Here is a 19,983-nt window from a genome sequence, read left to right on the forward strand (position 1 = left end):
ATGATGAGTGATTGACGTTTGTGTGGCTTTTGTTGGTCAGCATATGCTTGGTTACCTACTGCATTTTTGATTTTGCCTAACCAAAGTTGGAAAGAATTGGAGTTTATATCGGTGTCTCGATGCAGGAAGTTTGCACTCACCGGATAGTCTAGTGTAAGGGTTTTTGACCTCACCAGATAGTCTAGTGTGTGGTAGATGTGAGCACCAGAGCTTTTCAGTGCAGAGGCAGAGATAAATTCATTCACCGAAAGGTCCGGTGTGGGTGAGAGTGAGCACCAGACTATTTTTTTCTAGAGAAGGGTGCAAATGTGAAAGTCTAGTGTGGTAGCCTCACCGGATTGTTCGGTGTGTGCACGGGTGATCACCGGAGGATTCACGGGACAAAGATTTCCAAAGAGGTTGAAAAACTAAGTTCCAATGAAGATGTACTCATGGTCCAATGATGGGCGTGTGAACACCGGAGAGTACCACCGGAGCTTTTCAATTCTAAGGAAAATGTGGAGGTGTTCACAAGATTGTTCGGTGTTGGGATTTTGTGATCACCAGACTAATTTTTCCAGAAATGAATGCAAACCGGGTTCTAGTAGAGTTGTAGTCACCGGATGATCCGGTGTTGCACTGGCATGAACATCAGACCACCCGGTGTTCACATTTTTGTTACGTGCTGATCTTTTTCATCTTGATTTCAATTTGGACTAACTTGTGATGATGTTATTTGGACTAACATATGATCATGGTGTGCAGGTGATGGATGCAACTTGGCGATCGACGACGGGTGATCGAAGCTAAGCAGGGTGCTTAGTGCCGGACGATCAAGGAGGATAGGCGGAGTCAAGGATAATCCTAACGATACATATGCAGGTCAAGCAAAGCAAGAGATGAAGGTTGATAAAGGTGGTGTGTTAACAAAGTCAAGGGATCGGAAGTGGGAGAGACTTGCCGGTGGTCAAGATCGCAAGACAGAGGACACGCGTCAACATTGGAAGACTTGCTTGAGGTCAAAGCAAGTAGCTGTGAGTCACACCTTAAGAAGCGTGAGAGTTGGTTTCCCGGTTTGGCCACAAAACCGTGGGTGGATGGAGTGCATATGGCATCATCGCGAAGCTTGCATCGAGACAAAGATAGGTCATGAAGGTGCCACAGTTGTCCGATGGATGGTGGAGAAAATGGACCAAAATGCCCACAGTGGTAAGTAGGAATGTACTATAAGCGAGAAATGTTTTGGGAACAGTTAAGGAAACCAGATGCATTCCACATGTATGCTAGGATCAGGTTTCATACATGCGGTGACTTTAGAAGTGATAACATAACAGTGTCATTACATAACGATAAGATTCATTACAAAAGGACCTGTAGGTCTTATAGAACAGGTACATATTTTTCACAACCTCCAGGGCTGGTAACAACAGGTACACATTTTTCATACGCACGGTGTTTAGCAATATCATTTTTGTTACTAATGTATTAATTTTAAAAATTATATCAGGTGCACCTACACACTTATCAGCGCTGACACCTAGACCATGGCTAGCATCGATATCTTCACTGTTCGCAGGCCTCTCAGGTAATGGGCGCCAATATACTGCTGCATTCAATACTATATCTAATGTAATCATCCTTCTGTAGGCTACTACAGTGATGAAGCCAGAACGTCCTCATCTGCACCTCCACCATTCGCACCTCCATTGTTTGCACCTCCACCATTTGCACCCTACTTCAGCACTCAAGCCTGGCCATCTACAGTTGCCCCTACATACCATTCAGGTATGACATTGCATTTTTACAAATACATTCATTTTCATATTTACCGTATCTAATATATTCATCCATTTATAGGCCCCTCTAGTGATTATGCATGGACGACAGCGACACCATCGCAGTCGTCTTACCTGAGTCAGGAGGATAAGCTTAGTTTGGACCCCCCGTTCGACCTCATGAGGGACTTGTTTCGGGGGCACACCACTCTTTTGCGTACAATAACATTTAAGTAAACTCATTTAAAAAGAAGTAATGATTAAGTGAATAACAGTAAATAAACAACCATCTCAAGATTCCAACCATCTTAACTTACCCAACCTTCCAACACCTCAACCAAGGTTCCAACCACCAAGGTTGAACAACACCTCAATAATAGTTCATACCACTGTGTAGATATATTGACTCTAATCTTTCATGATGACTCCACATGTATAACCAACATAGAAAGCATCTTAGAATGATCCATCCTCAATGAACTCTTCAATTCCTTCTCCAACAGAGTGTTTGGTGATAAAAGTAAGAGTGAGCGCATGTTGTACTCAGCAAGTTGTGAGAAAATAATATGTAAATGAAGGCTTAACAAAAATTTAGCAATATGGATCTTTTGCATACAATAACATTTAAGTAAACTCTTTCAAAAAGCAGTAATAAATAAGTGAATAATAGTAAATAAACAACCATCTTGACTTACCCAACCTTCCAACACCTCAACTAAAGTTCCAACCACCAAAGTTAAAAAACACCTCAATCATAGTTCATACCACTATGATTGATCGAACCGATCAAACTATCAATTTCTATTCATGTGAGGTTTTCCTTACTACTCATAACCATGAGTACAGCTGATTAACCAGTTTACACTCTGCAAAGATTGTACACTTTACCCATAAGTCATGATCATACTCTGTTACTGGTACCCATCAATACCTTACACACTTCTGAGCTGTCCGCTAAGTTGATCACTACAAAACCTTTACAATGCATCTCCCAGCACGTGCATTCCCGTTAAGGTTAAACCGCCACATGAATACACCTCATCAATGAAAGCCCTCTCTTGCGCCATTAGAAACCTGAAAGTACACCCTTTCTTTCCACACAACCAGATGGTTTGCACAATGTTGAGAGTATGCAAATTAATTGGATAGGCCTGTCCTATTTTAGGCTTATGGTTATACTGTTTACTCAAAAAGATCACTGCACGACCAATGCTTAAATTTAAGCAAGATTACCGCATCCCAACCGTACAACATGTACCAGTCTCACCAACCATTACTCAAATCCCTATATCATGTTGCTACAAAAACTATACCTTCATCTTTTATCATTGTTGCATAGGATCATTATCAAATTTTCATAGAGTCATTATCCTGATCACCATTACAAACCAAAGATAAGCATCGTCTACCCTTTCACAACCCAAAAACATAACCAAACCATAGTGACAAGGATGTTAAGGGAAAACTAGGGTAAAGCTTAAACTCTTGGGATTCCTGACAAATTATAACCATGCATGTTTGTAAAAATAAAATATTTTAGAAATTAGGATAAATATGTTCAAGAATGCAACATTTTTTTTTACTGTACTCAGTTGGATTGTATAAGGGAAAGGAGTCCCTAGATGTATGAAAATTGCTCGCAGGTTTCAGGGTACCTTTAAACAAGAGAATCTATCCCTAAGTTTAAGAATGACAGAATCCTACTTGGAAAGGAATCTGGAGGCTACATAAAAACCCCCATACATATATGAAGTTAGGGGACCCTGCAAAGAGGGAGCAAGACACAAGCTAGAAACACACGATCAATGAGCCTCGAGCCTTCTGCAATGAGCCTTCAACTAGCTTTAGATCTCATCTAGGCTAACCAAGACTCCTATTATAATAATCTGTCTCAAATATCAATATAGAGCTATTATCTTTCGGAAGGCCTCAGCCTGTATAAATCTCTGTCTTTCAATACACGATTCGGCAAGATGGAGTATCTCCTACTATAATCACATATTTGTAAGATTGGTGATTTACAAATCATCGGCAAGAAAGCAAATGAATTTGACGTTCATTTTCAAGACAATTTTGGATGGTATACATGACTCGGCTCATGAAGGTATTCAAAAAATACACTTCAAGGCCCACGTGCTGATTTCTATGTGCCGCAAGCACATCAACTTGTTCTCAATTACATCCGTGACTGTCACTTGCAAGAAAAATAAGACCAGCCATCTTCATCCAGTAGGTTCTTCGAAGTCTGGACATTCCTCGTCAAATTTAGGAGGATGTTGCTATGGATTTCATTAAAATCTAATCAAGGATGGCTGGCAAATCAATTATCCTTACTGTAGTGAATCGTTTCTCCAAATATGCTCACTTCATACCTCTACATCATTCATACATGGCTGCAATCCTTGCTCGCTTACATGGGATATCACTCTCCATTCTAAGGGGCAGTGATGTGGTTTTCACTAGCAAAATTTAGAAGGAACTTTTTGAATTATCGGCATCTGACTAGATATGAACTAAGCATACCACCACAAGCAGATGGACAATCGAAAGCTGTCAATAATGTGATTGCTATGCATCTTAATTTTTTTTCCGCACCTAGCTCCAGGTCTCCAACGAAGACCGTGCAGATGGAGTCGTACTGTTAAGAAAAAAAAAATATCTTCATAGTTTGACTAGAGATAAACCCAAATATTGGGTATGATGGCTTCTATAGACGGAATATACTACAAGACTTAATATCACTCTACTCTTTAAGGAAACCCTCATATTCTTCGCACTTATGATACGGGTGAAGCAAGAATTCTAGTTTTAGGTACACTATTGCATTGGATGATGGTGATGCGTTGTAACTGACTGTGAGAGAGTGTCTAATTCAAGCACGGAACTTTACTAAAAAATATTATAATCGCAAGCATACAAATGTGACTTTCAGTCCAGGTGATCGGATGTGGCTTCGCTTGTTATCCCGCACAACAGTTTCAATAGCGGTGCTCCTAAGGGAAAATTCTTGACAAAATTGGGTTGATGGCCTACTGCCTTGAGCTTCCAATCAACAGCCATATTCACAATGTCTTCCATATTTTGGTATTCTTAAAAAACACAACGTACAGCCTCCAGATCATCCTCCACCTTTTCCCCTTATTCATGAAGGATGTGTTGTGTCAAGTACAGACAAAGCTCTACGTGCAAGGTTTTCCGGAGGTACCCCTGCAGGTCTCGGTACAATGGAAGGATCAACCGGCTTAAAAAATATCTTAGGAGGATGTCTCTACACTTCGTCAATTATATCCATCTTTGCAGCTTGAGCACGAGCTGCTTCAACAGGTAGGGAGGGTCACAAGGGGAGCTGCGGCAAGGAAGTGGCTGGCTAGTCCAGCCATGTGAGCCTAGGTGTCCCACACATTTAATAAATAGGAAGGTTTTTAATTAAAGGAAGGGATAGTAATTAGATTGGATTCAATCTATAAGAACCAATGTGATAGGTATTTAGTGATCTAAGTTACCTTGATTTTTAAAGGTTAAGTTACCATCTCTATATAAGGATGGATCTATCAATAAACATAAAGAGATCTAGAGGAATTTCTCCCTATCTCTCTTTCTCTCTCCCCTTACGCTCGCACAGACCAACTCATTGTCCCTAGTCCGGCCATCGCCTCCATGGCCAACGCCATCGCCCCTTCGCCATGCCATAACCTCTCATTTCGTCTCTCTAATCTGGCTCCTAACACGACTTGTTATGGTATTCTAGGAATATAATATGTTACCTTATAAGTGAACAAAATTGATTTCAAAATGTATAAAAATTGATCAAAAAATCTAAAATTTTTACTCCCTCTGTTCAGAAATAGTATGCGTGTTTATTTTGAGTTTGGTCTTCGACGTTGGATTTTGACTAAGATTTTCTTATAAAATATATCATTTATAGCTACAAAACATATATAGTGTGAAATCATTTTAAATTGTAAATCTAATTGTATAATTTTTATACACTAGACATTCTTATAATTTGATTAAATGTTAATCAAAGTAAATAAAGTTTGACTTTAAAAAAATTCACCTATTATTTGCAAACAGATATTGTATATCTCTATATCTCTATATATTAAAGCGCTACGCTTTCTCGCTCCCTCATTGCGCCACGTCACCCACCAGATGGGGGCCGTTGGATCAAAATCGTTTGGCGGAACATCTCCCGTCCCAACATCCCGTGCCACGGCGCTCTGGAGGTGACCTGCGCTGCTTTCTAGGTTGTTTTAGAAGGCTCCAGCTCAAACGCCAATGCCCCAAATTGTGTGTGCCCACTGCGAAACTTCGCGTTGCTCCTATGCTGAGAACTCCCAAACAAACCCTCGATCGGCTGTGTTCCCAAATCGTGACCCACTGTGACTCTGTGAGGCTTTGGTGAAGATCGGTTGCAAGCCAGAAGAAACACTAAGGTATAACTCAAGATGCAAAGGGCAAGATACAGATCGGTGGCGGAGAGACGCGATTGCAACGGCGGCTTGACACAGCGGCGGCGGTGCGCCAATGGATGCAGACCGCGTCGTCCTTCCCTGCAGCCTGTGGCGACCTCACGATGGGCCCAGTCCGATCCGTCGTCCCATTCGAGCCTGCTTGCCTTCGCACCAGCAGCAGCGCGCCAGCGACGTGCGGGCGCGTAGGTCCCTCCCTATCTGTGTCTGTGCCTATGCGCGCTCGGCGGCGAGATGGAGGTGGTGCACGCGGCGCTGGCAGTGGTGGACGCGCGGTTCTGCACGGCGGAGGCCGCCTAACTGGCCGTGCCGAACGGCGAGCGCTTGCTCCTGCTGTCCGCTGTGGCCGCCGCCAGCGCCTCCACCGCCGCGCGCGCTCGCCTCCACTGCACCAGGAAGCAGGAGCCCGAGGCCGCGGCGACGAGCAGCACTGCCCCGAGGCATCCGAACGCAACGCCGTAGACCCATGGAGCTGCGCCGGAGCTCGCTGCCACGGAAGGGTTGGTCCTGAGGAGGTAGAGGCAGTAGACCGTGGCCGGAGCGGCAGCTATCACGACGGTGCCTGCACCTTCTCCCTCGGCGACTCCGACACCGTCATCGCCAAGGCAAGTGTCTCATACTCTGTAACTCCCATCGTCCACGCTATAAACAATATCCAGTGACGTCTTCTCGAGGAAGAAAGAAATGCCCAGGTGTTTGAATTCCTCATACATACTAGGAACGTTTATTACCTGTTCGATCAATTGCCCATGTGAGAATTGGTAATTTGTAGGACTGTTACCAGTATGCCAGCCATGATGCCTCGACATCTCATGATTATCACTTCATTTCTGTTGAATCAAAAGTATGAGGAAAATGACACCATAGCTTCCAGCTCTATACCGAAGGCACCATCTTTCACTTCAAAAAGGAACTATTCAACCAGTAAATTCATGTATTGTCATTATCTCTACAGTCAGCCATGTTAATAATGATGGCTGATTTTTGCAAAACAACTCCAGAATTTAATCAAGAGAGAGATTTTTCTTCATTGCCTCATACACTAGATACGTGATACTTGCAGCAGGCACCACTTTAAGGAGATTCGGCACAATTCCTTTGTAGAATCCAGAAATACCCTCATGCTGTAGGGTTCTCCAGAATACATCAGACATTCCTCTATAGGCAGATTCTGAATTGGCTTGCTGAGCTTGCAGTCTACATATATTTAGAAATACGGTTGAGAGGGAATGAGAGGTTTCCAAATCATACAATTACAAATTTGTTACCTTGTTCTGATAACCTGTAGTGAGGTGAGCCTCCTCCTCCTTCTCTCTCTTTCATCATCAGGCGTTAATATCCAGTGCCGTCTTCTCGAGTAAGAAAGAAATGCCCAGGAGTAAGAAAGAAATGCCCAGGTGCTTGAATTTCTCATGCATACTAGGAACGCTCACTACCTGTTCGATCAATTTCCCAAGTAAGTTTGAATTTGCCAATGCCCCATGAAGTGGTTAATATATCTCTTCTTAACCTGGCAGAATGAAGTGATCCACACCACCCAGTAAACATAGATGCGTACAGTTGGGTCGTCACATGGTAGTAAATTGAACTAGAGTTTCTGGACGTGAGTTGCCCTGGCACTCTCATGAAACCTCCAACTTTGTGAAGCCAATGACCTTTGCTTCATTGTGCTGCTGGTCATTACCATCATTAGATCTCTTTATGCATAGCCCGCATCTGAAGGCAAGGAGAAGTCCACAAAATAAGTAGAGATGATAAAATGACCTCAGCTGAAGAGATCTTGTGCGATGACAACAAAACTAACCTCTGCCCATAAACAAAAAGAAGTTGAGAATATGCCTGTGTATAGGATTGCCAGGCAAGGAAATGACACCACCATACCAAATAACTCAGTTGGTAGACAAAGCACGAACAGTTGCTTAGTTTTGTGTGTTTATCAAACTTCGTAAAATATCATGATCTAGCATTATCACCCCCTAAAATAACTTTCTCTATCAACACACTGCAGATTTATAATTCAATACCATACTCTGCCTCCTAACACTTCTTCTTTTGTCATATAACCATAGAACAGTATTTGGAAAATCGACTATTAATTTACAATTTTACTAATCAAGTGCACAGAATATTTTTGCTCATTCTCATTGCATCCTCCAATTTCTTACTTACAGAATTTCAAGTATCTAAAATTATAGGTATTATATCTTCCTAGCTTGGGACAAAGGCTTTGTTGTTGACGTTGTTGTTGATATCTTCTTAGCTTAGACATACTAATTATTGGTGCAAACAAATTGTTGACCGTTACCTCTATGCAGTGACACTGAGCTAGCTTTGCAAATATTAGCCGGTGGTTAATTTTGTTGGTTCTTTTGCTCGAAGCAATGAAAAAAAAAACCTAAGTCAAAGACAAACCTATCTATCTGGACATTTAGAATTTGTATGTTTGAATTATATTTCAGCGTTGGCTGTTAGCTCCACAAAGAAACACTGAGTTGGTAGGGTGGGTAGGTACCGAAATTGTTGACATGCTGTTTCAGTTTGGTGAAGTACACTAAACGTCTGTGCTTAGCTTTTGGGTTCATAAATCAACTGGAAACATTGCGCGGTAGACCCCTGAGCACTGTCGCATGACTATTAACATATGCCACTATCATCTTTCTAACCTTGGATGTTAATTCTGGTAGTCTATGTTAAGGCATTCTTAAATTTTGATTTTTTTTTTTTACCCCTCTATGCCTTAGATTACAGGCTTGACTGAAGCAAAAATTATACTATGAGAAAATGTAGGTAATAATGTATTAGCAAATGGTTTTCATAGCTCTAAGATATACTGGACTTTTCACTACGACAGAGTACTCAATCATTTCTGCAGAGTTTGTCTGGTTACTTTCCCGTTTAGTATCAGAACGATACTGTCGGAGGATTAACTCCTGTCGCAGGGATCCCGAGAGACCCCTTTTTAGAGGTTCAGCCGGGAGGATGATCCTGAATAAATTCGTCAGAGAAATAAATGGAATGAATGCAATGGCCGGTGGTGGGGGTGATGACCTAGTGCAGGAAGAAGTAAATGCACCGGAATTTAGACAGGTTCGGGCCGCACGGGGGCGTAATACCCTACTCCTGTATGGATGCAATAACTGTTCTGAGGAAATCCCTCGAGGATGTTGCTGGTTACAAGAATATTGACCTAACTAAAAGCCTGAGGCTCCTTGTTCTTCGGCAAAGACTGTGCCTTGTGCCTTGTGTTGTTCTGCGTATCCTCTAGCTCTGGATCTATCTCTTCGATCCTTGTGGTCTATTGTTGGATGGATTTCTCTTCTGTGTTGCCGGCTCTTTTAAGTACCTGCCGGTCGAGACATGTCCCGAACGGGAAGGAGGGGGCACAAGTTCTAAGACGCTATGACTGGGAAAGGCGTCATCATCTCTTCTAGGTGAAATGACCGGGGGTGAAAAAAACGCCGCACGCCCGGTCACCTGTCACCATAAACGCCCTGGCAACGGGCGCCGTGGAGAGGGCCCACCGGGCAGCCGCAGATCAACCCGGCGTGCCCGCCCTGTCTTGTTCCTCTGCCACAGCAGGGCGGCAGACGGAACACCTTGATCCTCGCGATGTTATCCCGAGACAAGCCGGATGATACGGGACGGGACCCGTGCAATTAATAGCACCACACCTCTCTGCCAAAACATGGCAGGAACTGACACCGCAGCGGGAGCAGTTGGAGATGTTAGACCACGCACGCTCATTAAATGCGACCTCGAACCTCTGACTGGTGGACACCTCATCGGCGGGCCCCTCGGGGGCCTTTCTGGGTCGTCGGGGCACCGAGTGCTCGGGGGTACTGTTCACCTCCTCGAGCACTCTCTCCCGAGAATGCATATCCTTGTCCTCGAGGTACCGGGGGCTCGGGGGTACTGTTCACCTCCCCGAGCACTCTCTCCCGAGCACTCTTGCACGATCCTTCGGGGAACCGAGTGCTCGGGGGCTGCCACGTGTAGCCCCGAGCACTCTCTCCCGAGCACTCTTACACGGATCCTCGGGGAACCGAGCGCTTGGGAGCTACCGCACGCAGTTTCGAGCACTCTCTCCCGGAACTTTGCTCTTCTGATCGTCGGGGGACTAGGATGCTCGGGGGTGATCGGGCACCTCCCCAAGCACTTTCTTCCCGGTACTTTAGGCTCTGTGGATCATCGGGGAACTGGGGCGCTTGGGGACCACCGACTGTGGCCCCGAGCACCTTCTCCCGGGACTTGAGATTTTCTCATCCTTTAGGAGGGACCTCGTGGAATGGCGCCATGTGGCGGATGGCTGGCCGGGCCACGGGACTCAGGGACCCCCGGTTCCTGATACACCGACAGTAGCCCCCGGGCCCATTGGCAAGCGATGGCACGGAGACTGCGGATGGGCCCTTCGTCTGTGAACGAGGTCGAAGCCGGCGCGGACGCCACTTGGCAAGCTTTCAGATGGTGGCCCCCTCGATCTGGGCCTTTGGTATGGCCCAACGGGGAGACAAATGGACACGCGCCCACACAACTCCCGACGAGCATGACAACGGGACGGGCGGCACGCGCGGCTGCCGCGCAGATCGAGGAAAATACGCCTGGCAACCGCTGACACCGCACGACCTGTGGGAGATTCGCCTGGCAGTTGCGTCGATCGAGGAAACCGTCCCGCCGAGTGCGCCGTGGCAGGAGACGTTTGAATTCTCTGAGGTATAAAAGGGGGAGGGGAGCGATCCGACCCCCTCTTTACGCCTGTCGGTGTATTCAGAACCAGGGGTCCCTAAGTCCCGAGGCCAGGCCGGCCATCCACCATATGTCACCACCCTGCAAGGTAAGAAGAAGCTAAGTCCCGGGAGAAGGTGCTCGGGGCCGCCGCCTCTGGTTCCCGAGCACCCTAGTTCCCCGATGATCCGCAGAGCCCAAATACCAAGAAGGAAGTGCTCGGGAGAGAGTGCTCGGGGCTGCACGTGGCAGCCCCCGAGGACTCGGTGCCCCGAAGGTCCCACCGAAGTGCTCGGAAGAGAGTGCTCGGGGCTGCACGTGGCAGCCCCCGAGGACTCGGTGCCCCGAAGGTCCCACCGAAGTGCTCGGGAGAGAGTGCTCGGGGCTGCACGTGGCAGCCCCCGAGGACTCGGTGCCCCGAAGGCCCCACCGAAGTGCTCGGGAGAGAGTGCTCGGGGCTGCACGTGGCAGCCCCCGAGGACTCGGTGCCCCGAAGGCCCCACCGAAGTGCTCGGGAGAGAGTGCTCGGGGCTGCACGTGCCAGCCCCCGAGGACTCGGTGCCCCGAAGGTCCCACCGAAATGCTCGGGAGAGAGTGCTCGGGGCTGCACGTGGCAGCCCCCGAGGACTCGGTGCCCCGAAGGTCCCACCGAAGTGCTCGGGAGAGAGTGCTCGGGGCTGCACGTGGCAGCCCCCGAGGACTCGGTTCCCCGAAGGTCTCACTCAAGTACTCGGGGGAGAGTGCTCGGGGCTGCACGTGGCAGCCCCCGAGGACTCGGTTCCCCGAAGATTCGCGCAAGATCCTTCAACGACCCGAACGGTCCCGTCGTCAGGGTGTCATCCAGTCAAAGGCCCAATGCCGCATTTAATAGGCACGCGCGGTCTGACATCCTGACATCCTGACATTCTCAGCTGCCCACGCCCCAGTGTCAGACCCTGCCATGCACTGGCAGGGGGGCGTGGGTCCATTAAATGCACGGGTCCCGTCCCGTTTCATCCAGGTGCCTCGGGATAACGTTGCCAGAATCGAAGCGCTCCGCCTGCCACCCTGCCCTGGCAGAAGAACAAGACAGGGTGGGCGCACCGGGCACCTCTGAGGCTGCCCGGTGGGCCCCCTTTATGGCGCCCGAGGGCTTCCACAGTGGCGGGTGGTCGGATGCGCGCCGCATTTCTCCACCGCCCCTGTCACTTCGCCAAGACGAAATGATTGCGCCTTTCTCCGTTGCACCTTGGCATTCGCATCCCCTCTTTCCCATTCAGGATATGTTGAGGTCGGCGCGCCTATAAAAGGAAAGGATGGAGAACACGTAAAAGAAGACCCCCCGACGAACAAGACCGAAGGAACCGAAAGTGTGTGAAGAAGAGGACGCAGACGCTCGAACCAGCTCAAGCCAAGCTAGAACACGAGAGCCTCAAGCTCTTTGTAAACGGCTCTCCCCTTAGAACCAGATACATCCTTGAAGAATTCCCTTCAAGGATAAATATAGCGCTCACACAGGAGTAGGGTGTTACGCCTCCGTGCGGCCCGAACCTGTCTAAACCCCGGTGCACCTATCTTTTCCTCGCATTAGGGCAATCATCTCCCGCCAGCCATCGCATTTGTTTCCGTTCCCGCTTATTTCCCAAACAAGCTTTTCCAGGATCATCCCCCCGGCCGAATCTCTAAAAAGGGGTCTCTCGGGATCCCTGCGACAGGAGTTCACCCTCCGACAACGCCATCTCGCGATCCTGCTTTTGCTTCCTTCGCGCTCCTGAGCCCTTAGAATCCCCTAGGCGATCAGAGCACTACTCTCTCTTTGCACCACCCAGACAACCTCCCCCTCCGACGAGATGCTGAGAGCTGGGGGAAGCCGCCGCGATAGGACTCCCGACAGCGTACTACCGGAGTCTCGCTTGAGGAACGAGGAGGTGGCGGAGAGGGTCAGGAAGCTGCTGGTCCCCGAGGGCCAGCAGGGGGCCCTGAAGGTGACGCCGTCGAGCTTCCCGCCGGCGACGACTCACCCCGGGCGCATCGTCCTGTTTACATCCTTCGTGGTGGCGGGACTGGTGCCGCCGTTTTCGACATTCTTTCTTCAAGTCCTCGACACCTACGGCGTTCAGTTGGTGCATCTGAGCCCCAACTCAGTCGTCGTCTTGGTGGTGCACTTCTACGAGATGTTCGTGGGAGTGGCACCGTCGGTGACGCTTCTTCGGCATTTCTTCACCCTGCGATCGGTCGGGAAGAAGAGAGGCTATTCCACGGCGGACGTCGCGGGCTGCTGCAACCTTCGGCTGCGGGACGGCATGGGAGAGCGGTACATCCCCCAGGTGCTGCGAAGCAAATGGGAGGAGTAGCGGCGGGACTGGTTCTACGTCGACGTCGACCCCCATGACCGTCTCGCCCTACCGGAGGTGGCGGCGGAGCCCCAGAAATTGACATGGCAGGTACCGCCGCCATCGGACGTGAGGTTGGAGCCGGTCTTCGAGCGCATCAGGTTCCTGCGCGACGCCGGGCTGACCTCGGTGATGGTGGTGGCGGACTTCCTGCGCCGCCTCCTGGCGCCCCTGCGGGAGCGGGCCCGGCCCTGCTGGCTCTACACCGGGCCCGAAGACATCACCCGGACCCAAATCGGTGCAAGCTAGGACCTAGGCCCGGCGGAGCTGAGGGGCATGATCCGGGTGGTGACCGGCGTGGAGGACATGAGCCGGGCGGAGCTCCCGTGGAGGGAAATGGCGCTCTGCGCCAACCCCGAGCGCGTGGCGATCCAGGCGAAGCTGCCGGAATTCGACGCCCAAGGGCTCGTCGACCGGCCGAGGAGCCGGAGCCCCGAGGCCCCCGAGCTCCCTGGGTTGGATGAGGCGGCCAGCGAGGGGGCCGCGAGCAGTCCGGTGCGGACCGGTGGCCCGGGCGCCGCGAGCGGCGAGCCGCAGGCCAGCGGTGGGGCCGCTGCAGGCAGCAGCCGTCGCACCGGAGGAGGAGGCACCGCCGGCAGCGGAGCGGCGGCGGCGCCGGAGGACCGGGGGAAGCGCCCCCGGCTCTTCATTCCCGTGCCGGAGTCCGTTCAGACATTACCGCACGTACGGTACACCTTTCTACGGACCGTTCTGTCGTTCTAGGAAAAAGTGGACACACGGTAGGGTTTTGTGCGCGAGGAGACCATCTCACCGGGCATATTAGAATACGAGGGCCTCCGAGGACGACTCGGGAACAAAATATTATTGAACGTAAATTCGTTCTGAGTTTAACCACTCACCGGACAGCTGTCGGCCTTTCGGCCAACCGATTCAGGAGGGGTATGCGCTCCGAGCTCGGGGTGCCCGGGGACTTGGTTCCCTTAGCCGGGGCGCTCGAGCATCAAGGGGCGCGCGAGGAGCCTGGGGTCGGGTGATCTCGACCACTCATGCTTAAGCAGTAGGACCACCCGAGGACCCTTGGGGCCGAGCAACGACCTAGGCATCGAGGCCCTCACGGTCGAGCTGCTTTTGCCTTGATTATCGATCTGTGACTTAAGAGAGAATGGAGAAAATCCTTGTTTGGTGCGCTCTGTTAGTGCGGTACTTGTTATAGACTGCTCTCGTTTTCGACCCGAGACCTCTCGAATACCCAGATCGGCGGACAAGAGCGGACAGAGGCATAACCCAGAGGTCCTATGGTTCGGTGGCGCCCGGGTATGACAGACTAGACCGAGCACCGACAGCCCGCCCCTGGGGCCTAGGCTCCGGACTACTACTTGAGCAACTCGAGCGATAGGATTCCGCCATGTTGTTGGATGCGCGGAACTGCAGCTGCACGACGTACCGGAGTTCTTCACCCGTTGGGGAGGTGAGAACCACTCCGGCCCCCGCGCCTTTCAGTGAGAGGGAACCGTCGAAGTGCATGATCCAATACCCGGGCGCATCGTGCCTGGGATATGCAGAAATTTCTTCTGGGACGACCTCGGAGACGGGTGTCCATTCTGCCACGAAGTCAGAGAGCGCTTGGCTTTTGATTGCCTGGCGACTGACAAAGTGCAAGTTGAATTCCGCCAACTCCACCGCCCACTTGACAACACGCCCGGTGCCTTCTCGGTTCCGGAGGATAGGTCCCAGTGGATACGTGGTAACCACCAAGACCTTGTGCGCTTGGAAGTAGTGGCGCAGCTTCCGGGAAGCGATGAGCACGGCGTAGAGAAGCTTCTGAGCCTGGGGGTACCTTGTTTTGGCCTCCCGGAGGACTTCACTGACGAAGTACACCGGTCGTTGTACCCGGCGGGCCCGGACTGCGGCCTCACCCGAGGGGCTGTCGCAGCCCCCAGCTCGGCGGCGTGATCGGGGCTGACCGGGTGCTCGGGCTCTACTCCCTGGTCGGGAGGAGCCGAGTTCTCAGGCTCGACCCCCTGCTCGGGGGGAGCCGCGAGGACGGGTGAGTGCCCGGGGGCGGCTGGGAGCTGGGACCCAGCACCTGGCCCCGCGCACTCGTCGCGCTCCACCACCAGCACAATGCTTACGACCTGAGGAGTGGCCGATACGTAGAGTAGTAGTGGCTCGCCTTCGGATGGAGCCACCAGCACGGGTGGTGAGGTGAGGTACTTATTCAGATCGCGGAAGGCCTGCTCGACCTCCGGCGTCCAGTCGAAATGACCGGTTTTCTTCATAAGCTTGAAGAGAGGGAGCCCCCGCTCCCCAAGTTTGGAGATGAAGCGCCCGAGGGCCGCCATGCAGCCGGCGAGACGCTGGACCTCCTTGAGTTGAGCCGGGGGTCGCATCTGCTCGATGGCCCGGATCTTCTCTGGATTGGCCTCGATTCCTCGGCTGGAAACCAAGAAACCGAGGAGCTTGCCCGCGGGTACCCCGAAGACACACTTCTCGGGGTTGAGCTTTAGGCGGGTAGTGCGGAGATTGTTGAAAGTCTTGGCAAGGTCGTCGAGCAGGGTGGCACGGTCTCGGGACTTGACCACGAGATCATCGATGTAGGCCTCGACGTTGTGGCCAACCTGCGAATCAAGGGTGATGCGAATAGCGCGCTGGAAAGAAGACCCAGCATTGCGCAAACCAAAAGGTATTGTGGTAAAAGCAGTTTTTTCTTCATCCTCTATGGCCATGCGAATCTGGTGATATCCAGAGTTTGCATCTAAAAAACACAAAAGATCACATCCCGCGGTTGCATCTATAATCTGATCTATGCGGGGCAAGGGAAAAGGATCTTTAGGGCAAGCCTTATTTAGGTCGGTGTAGTCCACGCACATGCGGAGCTTGCCGTTGGCTTTCGGGACGATAACTGGATTCGCCAGCCACTCGGGATGGAGGACTTCTCGGATAAATCCGGCGTCAAGGAGCTTGCTGACCTGCTCCCGGATGAACTCCTGGCGCTCAGGCGCCTGCCGCCGGACCTTCTGCTTCACGGGCATGCGTCCGGGCGCACAGCCAAGTGGTGCTCAATCACCTCCCTAGGGATCCCGGGCATGTCGGACGGTTGCCATGCAAACACGTCAGCGTTAGCCCGGAGGAAGGTGACGAGCGCGCCTTCCTATTTGCCGTCCAGGTCACCGCCGATACGGACGACCTGGGAGGCGTCTTCGCCCACCACGACCTCCTTCGTGGGAACAGAGGCGTCGGCGGTGAGTCGGGGTTTGGATGAAGAGGGCCCCGGGTCCCCCTGGCGACCCTCGACCTTAGCCTGAGCCGAGGCCAAGGCCAGGTACGACTGCTCAGCGCAGGAAACGGCGCCACCGGAGTCGGCGGTCACGGAGATGGGGCCTGCTGGGCCTGACATCTTGACCGTGAGATACGCATAATGCGCGGCCATCATGAATTTGGCAAGCGCCGGACGCCCGAGGATGGCGTTGTAGGGGAGGGGAAGCTCCGCGACGCCGAAAAGGATGTTCTCCGTGCGGAAGTTGTCCCGACTCCCGAAGGTTACGGGTAGCTCGACCTGCCCAAGGGGCAGGGAGTGCCCGGGTGTCACTCCGCAGAATGGAAGCGACGGCTTTAGGCGCCTGGAGGGCACCTGCAGCTTCTCGAAGGCCTCCTTGGAGAGGAGGTTGAGGCCTGCGCCCCCATCGATCAGCACTCTACCGACCTTGACATTGCAGATGGCGGGGGACACTACCAAAGGTAGTCGCCCCACGCCTGCAGTACTGGAGGGGTGGTCGGCTATACTGAACGTGATCGGAGCGTCCGACCACCTCAGGGGCCTGGCGGCCTCTTCGCTCGGGGTTGCCGAGCACACCTCGCGCCGCATGGTCTTGATGCCACGCCGCGAGGAAAGCGTGTAAGCGCCTCCGTCGATGAAGGCGACGGTATGCTCGGGTTCCTGGAAGCCAAGCTCGGCGTTGCCGGGGGCGGCCTCTACATCGCCTCCCCCGCGGGACTCATCGCGCTCCCTCTGGCGCTGCTCGACGAGGCCTTTGACCGTACGACACTCCGTGAGATCGTGCCATCTGGTCTGGTGGATGGGGCACCATTTGCCTGGCTCGGGTCCCGCGGGAGCGGGGGCCCTCACTGGAGCAGGAGCCCAGGCGGGTGCCGGGGCTCTTGCGGGAGCTGGTGCCCTTGCAGGTGCCGGGGCCCTCGCTGGAGCCGGTCTAGGAGGGGCCCTGGCCGGGGCTCTCGCGGGCGCAGGCCGTCTGTCGGCGGCCGCCCGGCGTTCTTGCCGGTGGTCGGGCTCTTGGATCGGCCTATGGGCGGGTTCCTGGGCCGGTTCGACAGGAACGGCTTCACGCTTTCTTCTCTTTTTCTTTTCCCGCCTGTCGGAGCGGGAAGAACTTGGTTGGTCGGCGGCGGGGCGCTCGGGGCGCGGAGCATGCCAAGCCCAGGCCTCTGCCGCCTTAGCGCACTTGTCGGCCAGTGCGAAGAGTTCCGCAGTGGTTTCGATTTCATGCGTACCTAGCTTCTCGAGCATCCGCTCGTCGCGGACGCCCTCCCGGAAGGCGACGATGACAGCATGGGGGGCTATCCGTGGGATGGTGTTGCGGACCTGGCTGAAGCGCTGGATGAAGTGCCGCAGCGTCTCCCCCTCCTGCTGCTTGACGGCACGGAGGTCGCACTCCAAGCCGGGGCGCGTGAATGTGCCCTGAAAATTAGCCACGAACTGGTGGCAGAGGTCGTCCCAGGAGCTAATAGATCCTGGGGATAAGTTCATGAGCCAAGAACGGGCAGAGCCCCTCAAGGCAACATGGAAATAATTTGCCATTACCTTTTCACTGCCACCGGCCGCCTGGACGGCCGTAGTGTATATTTGGAGGAACTCAACGGGGTCGATGGACCCGTCGTACTTCTCCGACAGCTCAGGGCGGAACTTGGAGGGCCATTTGACCCGTCGAAGCTCACTAGAGAAGGCACGGCAGCCGGTGCCGTACCCCGTGGCGCGGGTGGCGTTCCTTGGCGGTGAACGCCGACGAGCCGGGGAATCCTAGCGATCGTGGGCTGGCAAAGAGGAAGCCTGGTCCTCAGCCTCGGCCTCCTGCCAGGTCTCCCGCTGGCGCTCGAGAGTGACGCGCACATCTTCGTGGCCCCTCCGCTCGTTGACATGCAAGCGGAGGTCCTGGGCTTCGGACGCGGCCAGGGGGGCGGCGCTCCACCTGAAGGCCCCCCGGCCTGTGCGAACGTTGCCCGTTGATGGGCCGGTTCTGGTGGCGCCACGCTGGGTGGTGGCGCGAGAACTCTTGGCCAGCACCTGGCGGCGAGCAGTGCCGACCAGGGCAGCGACTTCTTGGATCCAGCGGCCCTCCGGGGTTTCCGGCGTCGCATACCTGAGGAGAGCGTGCGCCACAAGCAGCGCGCTCCCGGGGCCGGCCTCGCTGAAAGCGAGCCTACGTCGGAGAGGCACCCGGCGCTGTCCAGAGGCGGACCTGGCGGCCGGAGTTTCGACCACCAGCTGGGGGTCGGATGGTGCACCGGTGGCGGCGGCGGCCCTGCTGGACCCAGCGCCTTGGTCCCCTTGGGAACAGAACACCGCGCGTGCAGATCGCGGCTGCTACTGGGACGCAGCAGCGGCTAGGGCCTCCTGTGCGACGGGCTGCATTTCCCCGCTGGAACTGGAGTCGGAAGGCAGGAGGCGGTGCCCACCGGCCATTTTTTCTGTGGAAGAAAACAAACAAACAGATCCAAGGATGTTCCCCCTACCTGGCGCGTCAGCTGTCGGAGGATTAACTCCTGTCGCAGGGATCCCGAGAGACCCCTTTTTAGAGATTCGGCCGGGGGGATAATCCTGAATAAGTTCATCGGAGAAATAAATGGAATGAATGCAACGACCGGTGGTGGGGGTGATGACCTAGTGTAGGAAGAAGTAAATGCACCGGAATTTAGACAGGTTCGGGCCGCACGGGGGCGTAATACCCTACTCCTGTATGGATGCAATAACTGTCCTGAGGAAATTCCTTGAGGATGTTGCTGGTTACAAGAATATTGGCCTAACTAAGAGCCTGAGGCTCCTTGTTCTTCGGCAAGGACTGTGTCATGTGCCTTGTGTTGTTCTGCGTATCCTCTGGCTCTGGATCTATCCCTTCGATCCTTGTGGTCTATTGTTGGATGGATTTCTCTTCTGTGTTGCCGACTCTTTTAAGTACCTGCCGGTCGAGACATGCGCCGAACGGGAAGGAGGGGGCACAAGTTCCAAGACGCCATGACTGGGAAAGGCGTCATCATCTATTCTAGGTGAAATGACCGGGGGTGAAAAAAACGTTGCACGTCCGGTCACCTGTCACCATAAACGCCCTGGCAATGGGCGCCGTGGAGAGGGCCCACCGGGCAACCGCAGATCAACCCGGCGTGCCCGTCCTGTCTTGTTCCTCTGCCACAGCAGGGCGGCAGACGGAACACCTTGATCCTCGCGATGTTATCCCGAGACAAGCCGGATGATACGGGACGGGACCCGTGCAATTAATAGCACCACGCCTCTCTGCCAAAATATGGCAGGAACTGACACCGCGGCGGGAGCAGTTGGAGATGTCAGGCCACGCACGCTCATTAAATGCGGCCTCGGACCTCTAACTGGTGGACACCTCATCGGCGGGCCCCTGGGGGGCCTTTCTTGGTCGTCGGGGCACCGAGTGCTCGGGGGTACTGTTCACCTCCCCG

Source organism: Phragmites australis, chromosome 19 (assembly GCF_958298935.1).
Source record: "Phragmites australis chromosome 19, lpPhrAust1.1, whole genome shotgun sequence".
Classification (NCBI taxonomy): domain Eukaryota; kingdom Viridiplantae; phylum Streptophyta; class Magnoliopsida; order Poales; family Poaceae; genus Phragmites; species Phragmites australis.